Source organism: Tauraco erythrolophus, chromosome 7, assembly GCF_009769465.1.
Source record: "Tauraco erythrolophus isolate bTauEry1 chromosome 7, bTauEry1.pri, whole genome shotgun sequence".
Classification (NCBI taxonomy): domain Eukaryota; kingdom Metazoa; phylum Chordata; class Aves; order Musophagiformes; family Musophagidae; genus Tauraco; species Tauraco erythrolophus.
This window is the reverse complement of record NC_141471.1, coordinates 30,949,632-30,970,981: the sequence shown is the minus strand read 5'-3', so window position 1 is coordinate 30,970,981 and position 21,350 is coordinate 30,949,632. Positions and strand designations below refer to the sequence as shown.

General features: G+C 37.8%; 1 protein-coding gene across 1 annotated transcript in view; it reads left to right on the top strand.

The window, feature by feature from the left end:
* THSD7A (thrombospondin type 1 domain containing 7A) overlaps positions 1 to 21,350 on the top strand; it is a 208,175-nt gene that overhangs the window by 60,904 nt on the left and 125,921 nt on the right. The gene's annotated exons all lie outside the window — the stretch shown is intronic.

Below are 21,350 nucleotides of genomic sequence, written 5' to 3'. Positions count from 1 at the left end.
TAATCCGAATTTTCACAGAGAATAGATGTCAGAAACATCATAGCATTCTGATAGTGACAGTTTAAGCATGTAGATCATCTCTTGTCCCCAAGTTGCTTTTTTATTGTTTATTTAGCCCACAGTTTTCAGGACAATTATACAATTTACAGTTGTGGAACAGATCGATTTACTAACTGTACTTCTGCTGTGCTGTTGCAGTGTTGTTGGAGGACTTCCCTAGGTCACGTTCGTGACCTTGGCATGATTGTTGGAGCAGGTATAAAATAACGAGTGGAGGAGTATGCAGTCATCCTCGTGTCTCTGAGGGAGGACATCAGCAGAACGTGCAGGGAAGCCTCCACCAGACGTTGCTGGTTAGCCATGGGCTGCAACCATCTGTCCCCCTGCTACTGTCTTTGGGGGCTCAGCTTGTCTGGATCACCAGCTTGGACTTCATCTGGGACGTTTTGTGCAAATGTTTCAAAAGCTGGTATCAGCACTAACATGAGATAGCAAGTTTGGGTGATGAGCTTCCCAAGTGCTAACTTCCCTAGAAGATGAGGCTTGGAGATCTGACTGTTTTGAGCCAAACATTTAACCTGTGTTGTGAAAGTAGACCCAAGAGGATCTAAGAGTGAAGGGGAAGACTGGGAAGTGTATATCCAGCCCAGCTGATTGCTTTTCTTTGTACTGGGGGCTGAAGGGAGCTTTTCCATTCAGTCCAAGAACTGTAATGAAAGGCTGACTATTGAAAACAGGCTCGTTAGGGATGTTAAAGGACTAAGGAAAAAAAAAAAAGGTTTTGTATACATGAGAACAGCATGGCCTAATGTCTTGTCTGAGATGGTATGTATTGAAGCATGTTTTCTGGGTAGTGGTTTGAGGAAGTTTGTGCATCTGTGAGATGCAGCTCGGTGCCTTTGACAGCCTGTTGTAACTAAAGGGCTCAAAGCTTGTACAGGTATGGGACTCTCAGTCAACAGAGAGTAGCTCACACTGGCTTACATTTGCTGCCTCTAGCATAAAGTATGTCTCTAAAGATAAGTTCATTGAATGGTATCACCTCTCTCTCTGCAAAACTGTCAGCAAAACCTCCAGTTCATCTTTTGCCATGCATTTTATGAATGTTAGCCTATCATAATATGCCTAAGTAGGAAAATTAATGTGGACACTGAAGCAGCTGGCCTTTTGATACAGGGTGAGGTGGTACAGGAATGTGTATAGAGGAGGCAAAGTCTTGTTGGATCATCATTTTTCGTCTTTGACAGTCTTGAGAGACGCTGTTTTGGCCAGAGTGTGAAGGCAGTTGTGGTATTTAAGATAGAGGTACGCTTATTGACTTGGGATTGACCTACGAGAAGAGGATTGATCTATCTGTTTTGCCCACCTCTTCCATAAACTGCCTGGAGATAAAATCCATTTTGTTAGTTGGTACTCAGCACTCTGCAAGCATGCAATTTCAGGTCAAGGAAACATTGCCTGTGTAAGTATTAATCATCCAGCCTCTTGGACCTTTCAAAATATACAGACAAAAGCAAACTGGATTGTAAAATTTTTATCGGTGCTAGAAACCCTACTGGGGCAGGGGTGAGAGGCCTTAGCCTGATTCCTTTATGGATCTGTCTAGCAGAGAGGAATGGGAGTGAGAGGGCTTGCTGGCGGCAGTGTATGTGTGCTCCCCTGAGGCTTTGATAGTTGCAACCAACGTTTTAAGCAGTGATCTTGTACTTCTTCTGAAGCATATTAATGGAATTCTCTTTGAGTAAATAAACTTTTTGATCAATTAAAAATGCCGTTTCAAAAAATGAAACAGCTTTTGAAATGTTTACTCTCGATATGTATATATCATGAAATCTTTTACTGTATTACCTCTGCTTTGAAAGTAGTTTTGACACATATGCAGTGTCAAACAAAAGCATTATGTGTTTCCCATGAACCAAAAATGCACTGTGCTGGATTTGGAGGGCCCTTGGTTTTGTCACTGGTTCTTTGAATTCTATGTGCCAAAGCAAATTTTCAGAGACCCAGTTCTGCACTGTTGAAATGGAAGTCATGAATTTTTAGTTCACAGTATCATTGCAGAATATGGATTTTTTTAGTGTAAAACTGGGCCTTCTTCCATTGCTTCTACTTGGTGTTTGTGGGAGAATAGGAAAAATAATCTTAAGTTCTGCAGGACCAAGAAGTCATCTCTGGCCAAGTCCTTTGCTGCCCACTGGTGCTAGTCCCAAGCTGCGACTTCGGAGTTTTCACTGTTCTCCCAACTACTATCATTCTCATTTTCTTAATAATAATAATTCCCTGTAATGTTGGCCATGTTACAGTTAATAGCCTAGGAGGTCCATATGTACTAATAACCTCATCAAAGGTTAGAGTAATACAGAAATTATTAAGCATCGCAAGGTAGAAGTAGGCTACTTGTATTGGACAGGTCAGTACCACAAAGTAACAGAAATAACTTTCCTTCATTACTACTCTTATATGTACAATAGAAATCAACCCTTTAATAGAAGGATGTATGTGTTTGACGTTTATGTTGAAGTATTAACACAAGGCCCCAGTTAGGACTGAGTTGCTCTTAGTAGATCTCTCTTAAATCATGCAGTATATTTATTGGGAATGCTTCTTGCCATCTGATAAAAGAGCATATACCTGAATAGTAGGGGAAAAAAAATAAAATCCTTATTTTGATCTTGACATTTCTAGGTTTTTACGAGATGATGAGTCAGTCTTTTCATGCTACCCAAGTGTTTCTTGAAAACTAAAATCAGGATGTTACTCTGATGGTTGTTGCAACGTAACTGAAATATGGCCATTCTCTGTTGAAGAAACTGCTTTTACTGTTTTATTGTTTTCCAACCTTTATGTTTGGAAGGTTTCGGAGAAACAAAGAGAAGCTGAAGAATAATTAGAAGACACCATTTTAATACAAACCATCTCAGACAATTTGTATTATCTAAAGAAGGTGCCAGGTTCTTTTCTAGAAAATCTCTGTATTTCCATTCAGACTACTTCTTATTTCTGCTCTGTAAGTTGCATAATATGGTTGACGTATTTAGCTGCTAATAGTGAAAAGCCTGTTGGCTGTAAAGAGCGTTTGAAGTAAAACATGCAATTAATATTGAATTTGCTCAGATAAGTGTTCCATTTCTTACAGAGAAATTATGAAAGCTTCTGATATCACTGCTACTAATAGAGGAAGGTCTGTTAGTATCTGGATTAGTGATGGAAACTAAGGTCTTAAAGGCCACCAAGGGAGTAGTAGAATCACTGTCTGAGCTTCTATTGTTGGATTTCAGCTATTAGTGTTTGAATTATTGAAAAAGGAAAGCACTAAAATAGCTGGGTTTTTTCAAATCTCTCACTGTAGTATGTACATTTTGTCTGCTTGTTTGAAAACCAAAAAATACTTTCAATAAAAGCTATTACTTTAAGTATGCTTAATTCAAATTTATTAATAAGTATAAATATATTCAGTTGCATCATAAAATAGTGCTCTCTGCAGCTTTAAATTAATAGTGATTTGTAGACAGCCGTGTTGTATTTTACCTTCCCTTAGAAGGTAAGAAAACAAATGTTCCCAACAGCATCTTTCAATCAGTTTTTTGTGTCATATTTTACTCTGTTAACGTATCATAGCATATTTATTTGGTAATAGTAATAGAGTGATCCAAATGAAATTATTCTGGAAAAATGCTTCCTCGTCCATTAATAGTATTTTCACTTTTATTTTGAGTTAACATCTAATGTAAATTTAGTTCTGGATTTTCAACTGATGCCTTATTTTAATGTATGGTCAGGTGCTGTGGTCCAAACAGTAATAGGGTCTGACAGCACATGATAAAGCAAAAGTTTATTGAGGCAGTGGGAAAGATGAGCAGCATCGTGCCCGTATGGCAACTCACCTGATCCCCGATGGACAGCACAGGGCCATAAGCGATGCCATGGCCCTGGCGAGCTGCCAGGGACACTCAGTGTCCGGATCATCTGGCAGCAACAGCCAACTGTGCAAATGCCTTTTGCATGTGGGTAAGAATCGCGTCGCCTCTTGGCTCCAGCAGCAGCGGCAGCGTGCCTGGAGAGAATCCTGCCTTCCGTCAGTAATGTGGGCAGCAGCCTGCCTGCACTGCTGCTGTCGGCTGTCTGTCTGCATTGCCGATGCTGGTCCAGGGGTCAGGTGGAAGAAGACAGTTCCTTGTGTGAATGTCTTTAGGTACTCTGCAACAAAACATTGCACTGATGTGTGGATTGTGCAATTACTGTCTGTTTTGAAAATGTTTTAAGGTTCTTGCTCAACTGAGGCAAGATAAATTATCTTTTAATTAACTTTTTGAGACAGTTGAAGACGATTACCTGTGGTAGCAACTGCAGAAGCAGCAGTGAAATCCACTATTTTCAGCTCTTGTCCTTCCTGTTCTGATTGACCGTTCCAAACCTCTCTTCCTGCCTTCTCCCAGTCGCTGTACCTCAGCTCCACTCACACTTTTCATTGATTCTTCTCTACAGTTTTCCCTTTTTCTTTCTAACTGACATAAACTTTCCCAGGAAAACCCAGCAAAGGAAATGATTGATCAAAAAGTGAATCCAACTAATATGTTTGCAGTCATCACATTGTTTATTCTGCACGTGCATTATATATATCTCCACGGAGTCTGATCTAGCCTGTGAACTCCTTGGGGTAGCACCTGGACACTCTAATGCTCTGAAGCTGCACAACATCTAACAGTAAGGTCAGATGTGGTTGGTCCTTAGACAAATAAAATGAATGAGTAGCAGAGTGCATCTTCCAGAAGAGCATCTAGTTTCAATCTCGATAGATCTAGAGAGAGAATGCTGTCTTCTTGGTGATTTGTTTGAATGGCTGAAAAAGAAGAAAGTTGTCTCATTTCTGGTTTAGTTCCTTTGTTTTATAATATCCAACTATAATAAGATCTACATGGTTCTGTACTGTTCTAGGGAAGTTCTGATTGACTGGCATCAAGTCAGGTTTCATGCTGCTATAACCTCCTACTCTGGAGTGGCTTTATTGCCTTTAAAAATCAGAACTGGAAGGAAAAATGCAGACCTTACTAATTAAGCAGAGTGCAATGATTTGCATATAATAAGCAGATGCATGTGGTTGGGAGTGTATTTTATTTCTTTGCTACCCATCTGACTTGTGTTTCTTTCAGCAGTGCCATACTGGGTTGAGCTTTCCTTTGCTTGTATTAACCTGCTGTTGAAAAAATAACTATGCCCTTCTTAAAGTGTGCCTGTTCTCTAGATGACTGCAACTATTTCTCACTCCAAGTAAAAGAAGTCTCCTAAATAGTATTATAGTAACGAAAAAAAAAAAGGCAATGGTATCGAGGATTCAGTAACAAGATCAAAGTGTATAAGACAAACCTATAATTATTTTGCTGTACTTAATTATTGATTTATATTGATTATATTGATTTATAATTAGTTTGCTATGCTTTTGTACCAGGCAAATTGTTGTTACACAACCATAAACTTTATATTTTACGAGGGAGCAAGAGCTTCTCTAGTTCTCCAGTAAAATTGGAATTGAGTCAAATTTTAAATTATATGGAGACTTAGGCCAAATGCATTTGTGTCCCTACTTTGACAAAATTTGTTCTTCTGCAATGCATCTGAAGAGGCCATAAGATCACTGTAAATGTCCTTTGAGACACTGAAATTTTCATAACAAGTTTTTTTTCTTTCTTACTGAGTGCGGCGAACGTTTTCATGTTGATGAGTTTTAAAAATGATTGAGAAAGACTTTTCAGTCACTCAGCGCTTTGTAGAGTCTCCTTGAAACAAAATGACCTTTCTGTTTTTCAGAGCCTTTTGAAGATTTTTCAGTGTAATTCAGGCTGATAAGGATCTCTGCATCACCTATTTGGCAAGAGGGCGAGTGTTTCTTTGTCCAACACTAACCTTCCTTCTCTACTTGTTATCTCTGGTGAGGGCTGTTTTAATTGAAGTCATCCCTTCTGAAAGATATCTCCAACCGAGTTTGTTATTGACTTTGAAAGATCTGACCTGTTAAAATTTCCTTGCCAATGAGTTAACCTTCTTACCTGAAGGTGAATTAAAATAGAGAATGACATTTCTAATTTCCTAAGTGATGTAGCCAAAGGAGCTGTGCTAAAGTGGTATAATGTTAATTCAGCCTTTTAAAAGCCTAAGGTTTGTTATTTAACTTGATGAGCCTTCTTGGGCTACGCAATGATAGATCTTCACTCGTGCAGTTGCTTTCTCCAGTTTAATTTTTAATTGAGTTTTTTTGTATCACAAAGAGATGCTCTCGGACTTTTCTCTGTTTCTTGAAGTTCGGTTGTAAATATACACCCAGGAATTCACGTTTAATCAGTCATTAGCAAGATTGAAGTCTGTGAAGTTAAGTAAACTATTTAGCTACTTAGATATTTGATTGACCTGACATCACAGCATCATTTCAGCAGTTTTGATGAACTGGTCTCTGCAGACACTGTTTTCAAACACATTTATCCTAATTCCAGCTGCAATAGCTTTTTAATAAGTACTCAGATAATGTCCTAAAATTTATACTAGTGTGACTGACTGTAAATGATCATGCCCCTCTTCAGATATATAGATCTCTCTCAATATTGATTTCCTTCTTTAAATCGAACTTGCACATGGACTGTTACTTCACCATGTAGAAAATGAGCTTTGTGTTTATCTAATATTTTGAAGTAGTGGGAGGAAAAATTTTAAGGATGAATATATGTATAGATGTACACTTACACACATTGTTCAATGAAGCTTAAAAAAGGAGATTTAATGCTTGTGGTAATTCACAAAAAGTGCATTATAAAATATTCTCAGTGTATAATTTTGAATCTTTTCTGCCATTTCATATCTGTCATGTTTCTTCCTCTTTTCAACTGGAGTTAATAATCATAAAAATATTTAGGAATTAATTTCTAGTGTAGTTAATATTTAATGAAGTGTGAATATGTGTTACACATTTTAAGTTTATGGGAATTATCTATTAGTTAAATTTTTAAATTCTGTAGATGATTTTCATAACAAATTTTTCCTCCTGTCAGTTTTCTGATACAGAATCTCTAGCGTGGAATTAAATAGCTGTTTCTAGAAAGGTGCAGACTTTATACTAAATTCTGTAATCTGTGCACCCAAAACTTTAACAAATATTGTTTTCTCACTGTCTACTCTCTGGATATATCTATTCATAAATGCATAATGTCTTTTAATCTTTATATTATGATTTAAACTTTGGCATAGTGAAGTTTTGAGAAACTGAGAATCTGGAAAATACATAACCAAATAATTATTTTGTGACTTTGATGTTTGATATTGACATGTCTGTATTTCACAGAATCATAGAATGGATGAGGTTGGAAGGGACCACTGAGGGTCCCCTTATCCAAACCCCCTGTTCAAGCAGGATCACCTAGAGCCAGTTGCCCTGGCCTGTGTCCAGATGATTTTTTAATATCTCCAAGGATGGAGGCTCCACGTCATCTCTGGGCAACCTGTAACAGTGCTTGCACACTGTCAGAGTTAAGAAGTATTTCCTGATGCTCAGAGGGATCCTCCTGTGTTTCAGTTCGTGCCCAATGCCTCTGATCCTGACAATGGGCGCTACGGAAAAGAGCCTGACTCTATTTTCTTTTCACTCTCCCTTCAGGTATTTGTACACAGAGATGAGATTCCCTCTGAGCCTTCTTTTATCTTCCCTTTTTTAATTAATGTTGAGCTCTTGGAAGAATTTATCTTTCCTATAGAGTTGGTTTTGTTTTATCTACACAAGAATTTTGTCAAACCTACGTATTGTCAGGATTTCTTTCATAAAATCTTTAATTTCTTTTTTCAAAAATTTAGAAGTATTGGCTCAGTAAATACCTAAATAATAGCATGTGATGCATATTCTGTCATGTTTTATTTCTAGAGGTTTTCACGATGTCTGACAAAATCCAAGTTTACCATTTTCTTCAAGGCCGAATGAGGAGAATAGAAAGGAAATAGTGCACCCTCAACAAGTTTGCTGACAACACCAAGCTGTGTGGTGTTGTGGACACGCTGGAGGGAAGGGATACCATCCAGAGGGACCTTGACAGGCTGGAGAGGTGGGCCTGTGAGAACCTCATGAAGTTCAACAAGGCCAAGTGCAAGGTTCTGCACGTGGGTCGGGGCAATCTCAAGCATAAGTACAGGCTGGGTGGAGAATGGATTGAGAGCAGCCCTGAGGAAAAGGACTTGGGAGTGCTGGTGGATGAGAAGCTCAACATGAGCCAGCAATGTGCACTGGCAGCCCAGAAAGCCAACCGTATCCTAGGCTGCGTCCGAAGAAGCGTGGCCAGCAGGTCGAGGGAGGTGATTCTGCCCCTCTACTCTGCTCTTGTGAGACCCCACCTGGAATACAGTGTTCAGCTTTGGAGTCCCCAACATAAGAAGGACACGGAGCTACTGGAACGAGTCCAGAGGAGGGCCACGAAGATGATCTGAGGGCTGGAGCACCTCTGCTATGCAGACAGGCTGAGAGAGTTGGAGCTGTTCAGCCTGGAGAAGAGAAGGCTCCGGGGTGATCTTATAGCAGCTTTCCAGTACCTAAGGGGGGCCTACAGGAAAGCTGGAGAGGGACTTTTGACAAGGGCGTGTGGTGATAGGACAAGGGGCAATGGCTTTAAACTGAAAGAGAGGAGATTTAGATTAGATATAAGGAAGAAATTCTTTACATCGAGGGTGGTGAGGCAGTGGAACAGGTTGCCCAGAGATGTTGTGGCTGCCCCATCCCTGGAAGTGTTCAAGGCCAGGCTGGATGAGGCTTTGGGCAACCTGGTATAGTGGAGGGTGTCTCTGCCTGTGGCAGGGGAGTTGGAACTAGATGATCTTTGAGGTCCCTTCCAATGCTAACCAGTCTATGATTCTATGAAATCTGTCTTCTTTGAGGACAAGAATATAGTAGTGACGTAAAATAATTTTGGAGGAGTGTTCAATGACACTCTACTGCACTTTGACACTTAATTACAGTTTCCCAAGAAGCAGCAAATAAGTACAAAAGGCAAAAATTCATTTCTTGTGTTTGCTTTTCTGGAGACAAACATGCAGTTTGCCTCGATGCCACATTGCTTCCTCAACCTTGTAGCTTTGGACGTTTGAAGTCCTCTAATGTCTTCTCCATGTCTCACCTTCTCTTAACCAGCGTAACAATTGAGTAAAGCCCTCCAAATCTACAGAAGGTCTAAGGTGATAGTTAAAAAAAATAATAAAATTACTCACAATTTAGGGATTCTGCTGTCAAGATAAAAGAATAAAAGAGATGTTGTTTCCCAGTAGCATCTACTAAAAGATTCTACTGTTACTTATGAAATGACCTCTGTGAAGTAACTTCAGAAATTAAAGGTAACACTACCAAAGGAAAGGTAGGTGGTTTTTGTGCTGGGATGGAAGACTAAGACAGAGGTCAGCTGCTGTGTTCCTGTCTCTGTTTCTTTGATGAGTGAGAGGAATTTTAAGAAATCTCCTGGAGATTTCAAATATTTAAGTGTTCTTGCGATGATCTCCTTAAAATACTTGTCTGCTTTAAAATATTTTGCAATAATAATTCATTGCATTTTTAATAGGACATCTTGGGTTCTTGTAATAGATCAGTGTGATAATACCAGATCAAGTTCATGTATTTTTAAGTAGAAGTCCCTTCTGTGATTAATGGGGAGTTCTGCTTAAAAGCCAAAGTTATGATATGGTCTGAGAGACTGAAATGACTGCCTACATTAATATTTCAAAGAAGTTATTACTTATTGTTAAAACAAAAATTGAAAAAAATTGTTTACATAGCAGAGTTTGTTGGATATATTTCCAACATCATAAAAATAGACAAACCCACTTATTTTAATGCAATTTTGCAACACATTTGCCAGATGAAACTAAGTTATAGTCACTTTTTTGAATTAATTATTTATTTCAGTTATGTCTATAATTAAAATGATTGACTATAAAGCACTGAAATGAAGACGTTACTTATTTTGCATACATTGCAGTGACAGGTTTCTTATGGTCCTGACAAGACTTCTTCAAAACTAATAAAGATCTATCCTTGTCTGATATGCAGCAGCACCTGTGTTTTGAGTACATCCGCATGGCTTAATTGGCTTTCCTTCCCATAGTTTTAAGTACTATGTCTATACAAAGAAAGCACCACTATCTTAGGGGAAAGTTGCCATTTAAAAATTGAAAATAGATTTCACAGGAATTCGGCAAACTGCAGATGATAATGAATAATAAATGAACAGAGGATATGCTTGGGAGAATGTATCTCAGCAAGACATAAAGTCTTAGTGCACTTCAAAAGATTTATGACTGGATTATTATTTCAGTCCAACACATAGGCAATTTAAATAATGAAATATTTAAAGGTAAATAAAAATAAATATATACGATTAACTCTTCTTGTAATATTCTGTGGTTAGAAAATGCAATGATGCAATGTTATGAAATTTTCTTTGTTCTGATGAAGTGGAAGAAACCAAAAAGGATGACAGGTCCAGAACATTATCTATCATTAAGTTCAGGTCTCCTATTTTATTTTATTCCATTAGTGGCAAATAAAACAGCTATAAAGAACTCAGAGATATGAGAAACCTTCCTATTGGATCCTTGGATATCTATGTTAGCTCTCTTGTGGCCAAGGAGGCAGAGGGAAGACACAAATAAGAAGTATGCATGCTGTGCTCTATGAATAAGATTTCTGTCAAGAGTAAGAAAAAGCAGCAACTTATCATTTGGGCTTCTTGCTTTTTTATTAAAACTCACCTTTTGATGCAACTGGGATTCAGGGCAAAACTCAAGGGAAAGATATTGAGTAAACTGTATGCTTCAAGAGATAAAATAACAGGACATGTATTCCTACTGCTATTTACACCATTTTTCATCAATATATCTAAATAGGCTTTAAAAATTCATATTGTTGTCCCTGCCTTACACAGAAGAAGCTGAGGAGCAAGGAGGCAGAAATGGTGTACGTCGATCATCCTGCAGGGTAGCACTAGGACTGAGAGTACAACCTAAATCTCTTTCTGATTTCATACAACTAAATTGTAGTGTTTTTCTTACAACTAACTTCCTGCTACCTTGTCTAACATTATATCTTGCAGGCAGTCTGACCCTTTAAAAAATTCAAAGCACAAAGATACTACATTTAATTTCTGATGTCTACTTCTAGTCGAAAAGCTGTAGCTAGTCTCCAAAAAGCTGTAGCAGTAAATTTCTTCATATCTCAGTGAAGGAGGTTTTTGACTTGTTTGCCCTTGGCTAATGTAAGCAGAGACTGGTAGTACGAATTGCTGGGCTGGCACCAGCGTGATGGCCTGTGTTGACGGATGTACCCTGTGGTTGCGGCAGCCTCGCAACTAGCACTCCTGGCCATCAGCACCACAGCAGGAGGCTATGATGAACAAGAGAAAGAAAAAAAGGACAGAAAATGAGACAGAGGCAGAAAAATAAAAGCATTCACTTGGTCTTGATGCTAATTGAACAGAAATATCAGCCTGCGTGTGCTGAAGAAAATCACATTTAACAAACAGAATTGAAAAATATCCATGATAGAAGTGTAAGTAATCTGATATAAAGACCCTATAACCTGTTCAATATGGATGATTACCACAAGATTGCATGACATTCTGCAGAGAAATAAACTCTCCTAATAGTACCAAGCAATTGGTGCTGCTACATGTGCTGATGCCCAAGTGTGACGAAGGCTAGCGGTGTTTTTTCAATTGTCTAATTGTGTTTCACTCTGATAAAAAGTGAAGAGCAAGCCTCATTTGGTTGAATTAGTGCAAAAATCTGCATTTCTATGTATTGTCACTGAGAATAGTACTAGCAATGAGATTTTCAGGTTAAGTGAGATGTTCTTTTAGTAGTGTTTCAGTTAAAATACAGCAATTTCCACTGAAATTTGCTTTGAGATTTGTGAGTGAATTTAATGTAAAATGCCAGTGGGGAGAGAACAGTGAATCTTGGTTCAAAACCAAGGTGAAAACCTCATCTTAATCAATACAAATCAAATCCTCCTCTTTAATAGGCAGTGGATCCTGAATTGGTTTTCTTAATAATTTGTCCATTAAAATCAGATTCTGGTGCAGAGCTGTTATAATCTACAGGGACACAGGTAAGAATCATATGTAGTGATGTTATGTTTGCTCATATAATTACAGAGGTTTCATTGTAAAATGTTACTATTTACTCATTATTACAGTCCCTATAATAATTAGAAGTAACTATTGATTTCACAGATTTGTTCATAATTGATTTTGCCATTCATGGGAGTGATTTTTGGTTTGGTTTTCATTGCCCGCTGCATACAAAAAAAGAGGTTAATGCCATGTGTTTTCTATCATTACCTTTCTGGTAGCCTTGCACAAAAAAAGAACAGCAAATTTAGGAGTTTCTAATACAATTTCTAAAACTGATCTTCTTTAGAAAGCAGTTGAAGAACACATGGATGTTCTTTATCTGATGTCCATGTAAAAGTATTAATTATACTAGAAGGATTGTACCAACATGTCTACTGCAGTGTGTGAGCTGGAAATGGTTGGAAGCTGAGATGGTACAAAGGAAGGCATTGTATATCCTCACTATATTTCTGTACTTTCTTCAAGCCTCTGTTCTTTGTTGCTGTAGGAGATGGGTCCAGGGGTAGGTAGGTCTTTGGTCTGACTCACTATAGCTGTCTCACGCAGGAGACGCAGAGCAGCTTTCAACTGTTAGTAATCAGGAAAAAAAAAACCCACAACAAAACAGACGTAGGAGAGATACAAGCAAAGGTTAGTAAAGCCTGTCATCCAACTTACAAAGCCTACAAGAGTGTTTGCTATGTATAGGAATCATCATTTTGTCAGAAGAGCATTGTCTGGCTTTTCAGCCAGCAGTGTGACTAGAGAGAGAACATAAGGAGAGGAGTTTGAGGAATACGTTTGCGGGGTTTAACACTACTTCTGATGGAACTAAGAAATTCTCATGAACCAGCTTTATATGTAAACAGACTGTGGGCTAGAAGACACTGTATTCAGTGTCTTAGAATATCAGAAGTATTTATTACAACGTGACTAGAGGCTCAAAGCAATGTAATTGCTTTGTAGAACATAGAAGCTCTATTTCTCTTTAAAGCATGCTGCTTCAATTAAGTATTCCTTTCGTGTATTCATTCAATATTCATTTTGGCTGCTACTGCTATACTGTGTAAAGGAAAAATGAATAGTCAGAGGAACTCATGCTAAAAGAAAAAAAAAGGTTTGGAGGAAAAACTGTTTTAAAATCTGAATAATGTTTTGAGAATTAGCTTACGTTTATAATAAGCCTAAAGGAAAGGATTTCATTACAGGTTATGACAACAACACAAGCCCAGATAGTTCTGCACTGTGAGCTGTCAGCCTTTCATGTTTGTGCATGTGCTAGCATATACTTCAGATCATCATGTTGCACCACTACTGTGAGCTGGAGGCTCTCGATAGCTTCAGCTTAGATAGTGATTTTCAGGGTGTTACGCTGCTGTACATTCAAATTACTTTGGGAAGAAATGTGGTATGAAAAGTGTGAGCCCTGATGCAGTTTATTTAAAAATTTGATTCCACACAGCCATAGCAACAAAATAAGTATTAAACAGTGACAAATACAAGAAAGCGGTTGGGTTTTCTTCTTTTTTTTTTTTTTCCTTTTCTTTTTTTTTAAGTGTTGAATTAGGTTTTGACACCTGACTTTCTGGGGGATGAAGAAGTAGCATTATATTAAACAAAAGAGAAAATTGTTGAGACCATTTTGTTTATGTTTTGTGTTTTGGGTTTTTTCTGTAGTATAGAAATGGATATTTTTTACCCTCTCCAAGTTGTTAACGGATTAAAAAAAAAATTCAATATCTATTATAATTGTTGCAATGTTAAGGCAGAAAAAGCACAAAGCAGACAAAAAACTCCCCTACCATATGAAGCGTGGTGTTAAAGATACCATGAATTACAGCACAGGAGGCCACTGCATCAACACTGGGAAAGCATGTTAAATTGAAATTTTTTTCCGATAGAGCACATAGCCTTGTTTTAGAGTCACCAATTTTCTACTATACAAAAGGAGTACTTGCTGGAGTAAAATAAGTAAGATTTGGTTCCAGCAATTTATAAGGTTCCAGTATGAAAATGCTCAGGTAGGGAAACACTGAATAAGCGTTAGGCTTTTTGTGATATTGATGTCAGAATTTAAGCTGGTATCGCCAGTCATATGTTTGTTTCATACGTGTTACATTCATGACTTTAAGAGAGATTTGAAAACAGATGGATAATGTTAATTACTGTGCCATTAATAGTATCAGGAACATGTGTATTTTCCCAATGGGTATTAATAGAGAAAGAAATAAAAGGGCCTACACTTATAAAGTGCCTTAATAATTATATGCACAGCTAGAAAGATTTCTAAGTGGCTGATTTTTATATACTTTTAAGTTTGCCTTTGTCTTTATCCCTTTATTTGAAAGTGTGCCCTGTCAAGTTGGGGAAACTGAAATTTGTAGAGAAGACTGATCTACATCACTGTTTTTTAGTGCTAGTTTTTATATTTCCTTGTTAATTTCAGAAATGTGAGCAACTTGTTCTTCAGTTTCTGAAATTGTTTGAACTGCAGTGTGGCTTACGCTCTCCCTTATACCATCAGGAAATAAAAAAAATTGACCTGAGAGTCAAATCATTTGTAGGCATATTCGATTCTCCATTATCTTCCTTTGAATCACAGATGTTATGTTTTATTATGTTGAGAATCTATTCCTTTTTTATCTCTCTCCCATATCCTGTGTCCATTTTCTTTGATGCAGACACCGCCTTGCATGTTCTTTTCTGCCTCTGAAAGAGGAGCCGAGAAAGACAAAAGCATTGAATAGAAATGACAGTCAAGGTGATCCATAGCACTCCTGGAGGGGAGAGTTTGCTGGCAAACAGAGCAGGCAGCAAGTCATACAGCACCCAGGGAGTCCCGCCACAGGTGGCAAAAAGGCAAAAATAAAGGTTTTGTCTGTCAATGATCTACTGTCTTGGCACTCCTGATAAGTATAAATTACAGAATCTCTCTCTCCAAATGCAGCCAGCTTGTCATGTTGGCAGCATCTCAGATTCTATATTAAGAAAGAAAAAGCTATCAATAATTTATCTAGAATTATGGCATTTTGCTGTATTACTTCTTCCCAGTGTAATAGGCAATGTGTCTGTATCAGTGAGACTCAGTGTCCTGTTTAGACTTCCACAATTGGCTACTGCCTGTGATATAAATACTCTACTGTGGCAGCAATTGTTTTTCCTTTGCTGCCACAGTTGTGCAAAGCAAATATAGATAATATAGGTAGACTATATCAAGTTATGGATATGCTTATTGTATTTTAATGTAGCCAAGAGGATCTGCAAGTGATTTTGGTGGCAGCTCTGAGGCTGTTATATTCTCGGTGTCCTGCTGTTCATCCTGCTCCTTGACCAGCTCAGCGACCAGGATCTGCAGTTTGCATTCACTGTCATCTCCTGAGTCCTTCAAAGACTTCTTGATCTGTGTCTTTTTGACCTCTCTCGAGATTTACTGCTTAGGCTTGAACTGTACCTTGTAATACTGGTGTCCTCCTGACTCTCAGCCCTGTATCACCCAGTTAACCTTCTTGGCCCTCGTCACAGACTTCTTATAATACAAAGAAATTTGAGGTCTCCTATATTGGGTAAGGTTATCTTGTTTCTGAACTTAGGAAAAGTAGATTTCTGCTAATCAGTCTCTCAATAGTCTCTTTAAATACAATCCTCTCAAAATACTGAAAACTAAGCTGCTCATTGTCTTGTGCTGTCCGAGTCTCTCTGGCATTAAACTGTTAATGCTACTTACAGGCACCAAACTAGTAACACAAAATGGGTCAAAACCAGTTCTCACTGAAAGTACAGCAAAATGCAGATTAAATCAGTGGTGCAACCCTCATTTGTTAAAAATGAGAGTAATGTCTTGCTTGATGTTTTAAGACATGTTTTGAGTTTTAAGTTTGGGCATGGTGGGAGGCTTGCTTTTCCTATTTTTTTGTATTTGTATGTGAAGAAAAGCTCGAGGTATTTTCATATAGCCTTATTTGCCCTGGATTAAAGTTCAAAATAAGTTTTTCCTTCTTCAAATAGTGATAATTTTAATACCTGAAACAATATATAAGTTATTAAATACTACAATAGCTTACTTTGTTCTCAGTTAGCTGCAAAGATATCAGTGCTTTAGAGAGGTTTTGTCTTGATTTTTTAGCTCCATCTAGATCACTCCCTGAAATTTCAGAATAAACTTGCAGTAATGGTTAATTCACTTATTTTCCTGCTTGCTAACAAAAAAAAATGTTAATCCTCCAGAAGCTTAAAGGGAATCTTAATATTGTATTTTACAGTAATCTCTCCAGAAGACAAAGATTTACAAATGACATTTTAAACTCACTAAGACTTCAGTGACAACTCCTGAAGCAAGCTTCCTATTTGTTTCTGTAACTGCCATTTGTAATACGCTGATTAAACAAAGAGCATTTAAACAATGGTATTTTGATGAGACGAGTACAGCTCAAAACAGGTAAACTATAACTCGTTCATGTCAATATGTTTAAAACAAAATCCTAAGGAACAATGCTTTGCATTCACAGCAGCAGCTTTTTTTCCCCAGTGTGAAATGGTTTGAGTGCATACACGTCCCGTTGCCCAGGCGTAACTGGATCAGTGCACAGCAGGGAGAGCAGTGTCTGCAGGAAGACTGCTTCAGTGGGAAAGAGAGAACTCAAAGAATATTCATAAAGAGCAAATTAAAACATCATATGAGGCCTCGATTAGGCTTGACAGCTTTCCTAGAGACTTTCTGTTGTCGTTACTAGTGCTTAACAGCAGCTGAGGATTTGTGAAAGAGCAGCCGCCCCTCACCTCCTGCAGCTTTTAAGTGATGGTGATGGGTGAGACTCTTTACGTTGGGTTCTGCTGATTGCTTTCATTGCTGAGTTGCATATCTATGCTACATGGTTTCTGCGAGATTAGTTTTATCCCAAAAATTTCACATTTATGAATGTGATAAGTGTACTTCCCATAATGATATAATTTAATATAACAAGCATGTTGCAGGTGATCTGTATGTGATATTGTCATACTTCTGAGGATCATTCAAACCCTCTGCCTTCACTGTTTTTTCGTGTATCTTCAGTGATGTCTTGACCAGCAGGCAAAGAAATGCTGTAAACGTGTGCTGAGTGTTTTCTCTTCAATCTGTGGCAATGAGAAAAAACAAAAACAGTGAAAAAAAATCAGTGAATTAGGACTGCTTTGGGATGCATTTCTTGTTATTTGGACAAAGTTGCAAAGCCCCTTTACTCTGTTCAGAGGCATTTTTTTTTCCTGCTTTTCTGTGATAATATTCAAATGAGAACCATATCTAACCTTGATGCTTGTGTTTGGGGCCAGTTAAGTTAGACGTAAGTTATTATAGGGTCTTTTTATAATTGGTAGAGAGCGATGGGTACCTGTAACAGGAATTGCAGAGGAGCTTCTCCTTTTTGTGAAGTTCACATAAAGGACATCTGGCCACAATGTTCCTCAGCAAGGGCTTGAGGTTAACAGTAATGACTTGTAATCTTACAGGTAAATGTAGATAAGTTAACTGAAGATTTCAAAGCAGTGTGCAACTCAAAATTGATGGGAATGTTGGTTAATGTGGATGCCAGAAATTGTTTTCAAAAGAAAAAAAAAAGATATTTTTCAGAATAATTTTGGTCAAAACAAGTTTCTGTTCTTATTGCTAGAATTACATCAATTTTTAAGGTTCTTTTTTAATTTTTTGAAAGCTAAAGAAAGGAACAAAATGATAATTCCTCTTCCTCCTTCTGAACAAGGCAACTGGGTTAAGGCAAGCCATTGAAATTGCTGAGATATTCATAGGTACTGTGAAATTAATTCATTGGGAGTTAGCTTGAAGCTTTTATTCTAAAGGACCTCATTGGGTATTGAAGTGTTAAGAGGTTTTGGTTTTGGTTTTTTGAGGTTTTATTTTTATATTTATATCTTCCATAACCCGGAAGAGAAATGTGTGTAGTTGTGAAGAATGGTACCGGCTACCCTTTTTTGTTCCCGATTGGTGTTACATTTGTTGAAGAAGTAGTTGGTGGAGCCATCTACAACGGTTGGGAGATAGCACAGAAAAGAGAAAAATTAAGAGAGTGGGGGGGTGTGGCAGGGAGTAGGTGGCCAGGCTGCAGGGAGAGAGGGATTTCTAGAGGACAGAGAGCACAGGACAGAGTTTGCTTCCACTCAGAAAGTCAGTATATGAGAGAGAAGCACAGAGCCACTGTGAAGGCACAGTGGGAAGGGGAAGAATTGTGTGTAACTCATTTATATTGTTGGGTATTTTTGCTTTTGCTGTAAGCTTGCTTCCCCTCCACAAGTTTCAAGTTTCTGCACAAATGAAATTTGGTTTGGTGAAGTGTGGAAGCCCTTTAGTCTTTTGAGGGAGCTCACCAAGGAGAAAGCCTAAACAAAACCCTGTCCCAAAGCTGTGGCTTACTTTAGAGCCTTGTCTCACAGTCATTTAAGGAAGTGTATAGTAGAATGAAAATTTAAGCTTTTGGAGTTCTTGTAGAGCCTTGTACTCTAAACATTATTTTATATTTAAACTTAAAAATCAACTTAATGTAAGCTAAGGGGGAAGGTCAGATACATCACTAATACCTCTGTGTCAACAACTACATGACCCTAGAGGTGCTGAGTAGTAGTCTGCTCAAAGGGTCATGCAAATGAGATTTGTTGATACTCGCTGGCAATGCTTTTATAACATTGCATACTGCTTCACAGCAAAAGCAAAATAGTGCAGTTTGATACATGAGCCTATCTGTGCACGTTATCATTATTTTGAATCCACTTCTAAAAGCAACATTCTTGTAATCTAATGAAAGAGCTTATTTTTGCACGATTATCACACTCACGTACAAGATTTTTTTCCATATTTACATTGTCAAAGGCAGCAGTTAGTGCACTGAGGCTGAGATTTTTATCATTTGCGTTAGTATAAACATATCAGTGAATCAGATTAAAGATACTTAGACATCAAGCACAATTTTTAGGTAAAATATGATTTCTTGGATAACTGATGCTTTGAAATTTGGTAGAATCCCAAATGGGCAAACTCTTGACCTGGAGTACAGTAAAGACTTGATCTTTAAAAAGAGAGATTTCTTCATTGAACACGCATAGTATACACAAAGTGCCATGATCTAATGAGACAGAAATTTGTAGTTTGCAAGATTAACTATTTAGCTTTATTTCAATCATGATTATTTTAGCATCTTTGCTTTAATTGGGTATTTTCTGAAGTCTTTATTCTTTTAAAGCTGGCAAGTGTTCAAAGTGGTGTTCTGGGGAAATGATGTCTCTTAACTCAGTGTAAATACGCTTAAGCACGGCAATGATTACGTCATTTGTGGAAGGCTGGTTAAAGTAGGGTAATCTTGCTGAAATGGAAACTGAAATGTATTTGTATTTAATATACATTTATTTTTCTGGATAGCTAGCTAGACCTTGGAAACCCTAATTCAAACTTGATCTGCAAAACATATGCAGGAGTTTCCATGGGCTGAATTGGTCTCTGCCAGCTGGCATTGCTCTTGAGTATTAATGCTTAAGATTTTAGAACTACAAACAAACTGTTCAGTGACAGTGTCCGCTTAAAAAAGACGTTATGAGGAGCAGAGGCTAAGTATATATAGCCTATCATCAGCCCATTCCCAAACTGCTACTGAAGTTAATGTCATAGAATCATAGAATGGTTTGGGTTGGAAGAAACCTCAAAGATATCTAGTTCCAACCCCCCTGCCATGGGCAGGGACACCTTCCACTACACCAGGTTGCTCAAAGCCTCATCCAACCTGGCCTTGAACACTTCCAGGGATGGGGCATCCACAACGTCCCTGGGCAACCTGTTCTAGTGCCTCACCACCCTCAGAGTTAAAAATGTCTTCCTTATATCTAATCTTAATCTACCCTCTTTCAGTTTAAAGCCATTACCCCTTGTCCTATCACTGTATACTCTTGTAAAAAGTCCTTCTTGAGCTTCCTTGTAGGCAAGCCTTCAGGTACTGGAAGGCTGCTATAAGATTACCCCGGAACAGCCGCAAATTGTATTAAGTCAATGAGAGTTTTAAAGCTCATGGGAATCAGTAATAAAATGTGGCTTCATATTCCTTCCAGTCATTCAATAAGAACATGTTGTAAATAATTGGTACCTGCCATACTTCGTTTAACTTACTCTTGTGCAGTACCAGAATTATTCTGTTAACCTGCTTTGGAAATAACAAAGGCTCAGCCCAACAGCTCCCACAACTTTACTCACACAAATTTTCTTGTTTCTGGGGTCATTCAGATGAATGAGGATTGCATGGACTGGCCCCAGTTTCTCCACAGAACATGAGGACTCCCCAGTCACAGAAAATATCTTCTGTGTCACCAACTGTCTGCAGATAAAAATCTTTTATTTGGGAAATGGTTACAGCTTTTTTCTGAACTACTTGTTCTTTTCCACTGTCATAGGAAGTCAATGCACAGCGTGTATGAGGAGAGGTCTCAAAAAACCTGAAAAATACAGTTTTTTACCCTCTGATTTGTGTGTTTTGTGAGTTGAACTGGCTGATTACAGTTTTTAATAATGGAAAAAGCAACCATATCAGATTTTAAGGATATAGGGTTTTATTGGTTTTGTTGATACTAATTATAGCAACATGTTGAGTATTTACCATAGACCCCAGAGATTTTAGAAAAGCAATAACTTCTGTTCTTTGGAGAGTTACCAACTGGTATGTCTCCTTCTTCAAGAACTTACTCCGTATAATCATTTCACAGATTGCATGAAACAAACTCTCCCTAACTAGCTTTTAATTTTTATTTTAGTTATAGTAAAGGAAAGACTAGAAGTGAACTACCTGAAATTACCTCTATTTTTCAAAATGTATTATGTTTTTTTTTCTCATTATTTAACATGATATGAAAGGAAGAGAATGTGATATTAATTAGCATCAAGGTATAGAGAGTAGTGCAGGAGAAATGCAAAACAAAACCCTCCACAGTCCAGAAAGGATATTCATGCAAGTGAGAGAGGAGATTAGATTCATGTCTTGGAGCGGATGACTCCTATCTTGGAGTCATCTTTGGACTTTGGCTCCTATCTTGCTAGTCAGAACTAACTGATGACTTTGTGATTGCTCAGTTCTTAGTTCTCTTATGTGCTTAATTCCTGTGTATGTTCTTGAATTCGATAAAAAGTGAAATGTATCTGTAATCATAAAAATAGGTGATGAAGACTAATCCAATACTTATTTTGTGTTTTCTGAGTTTCTC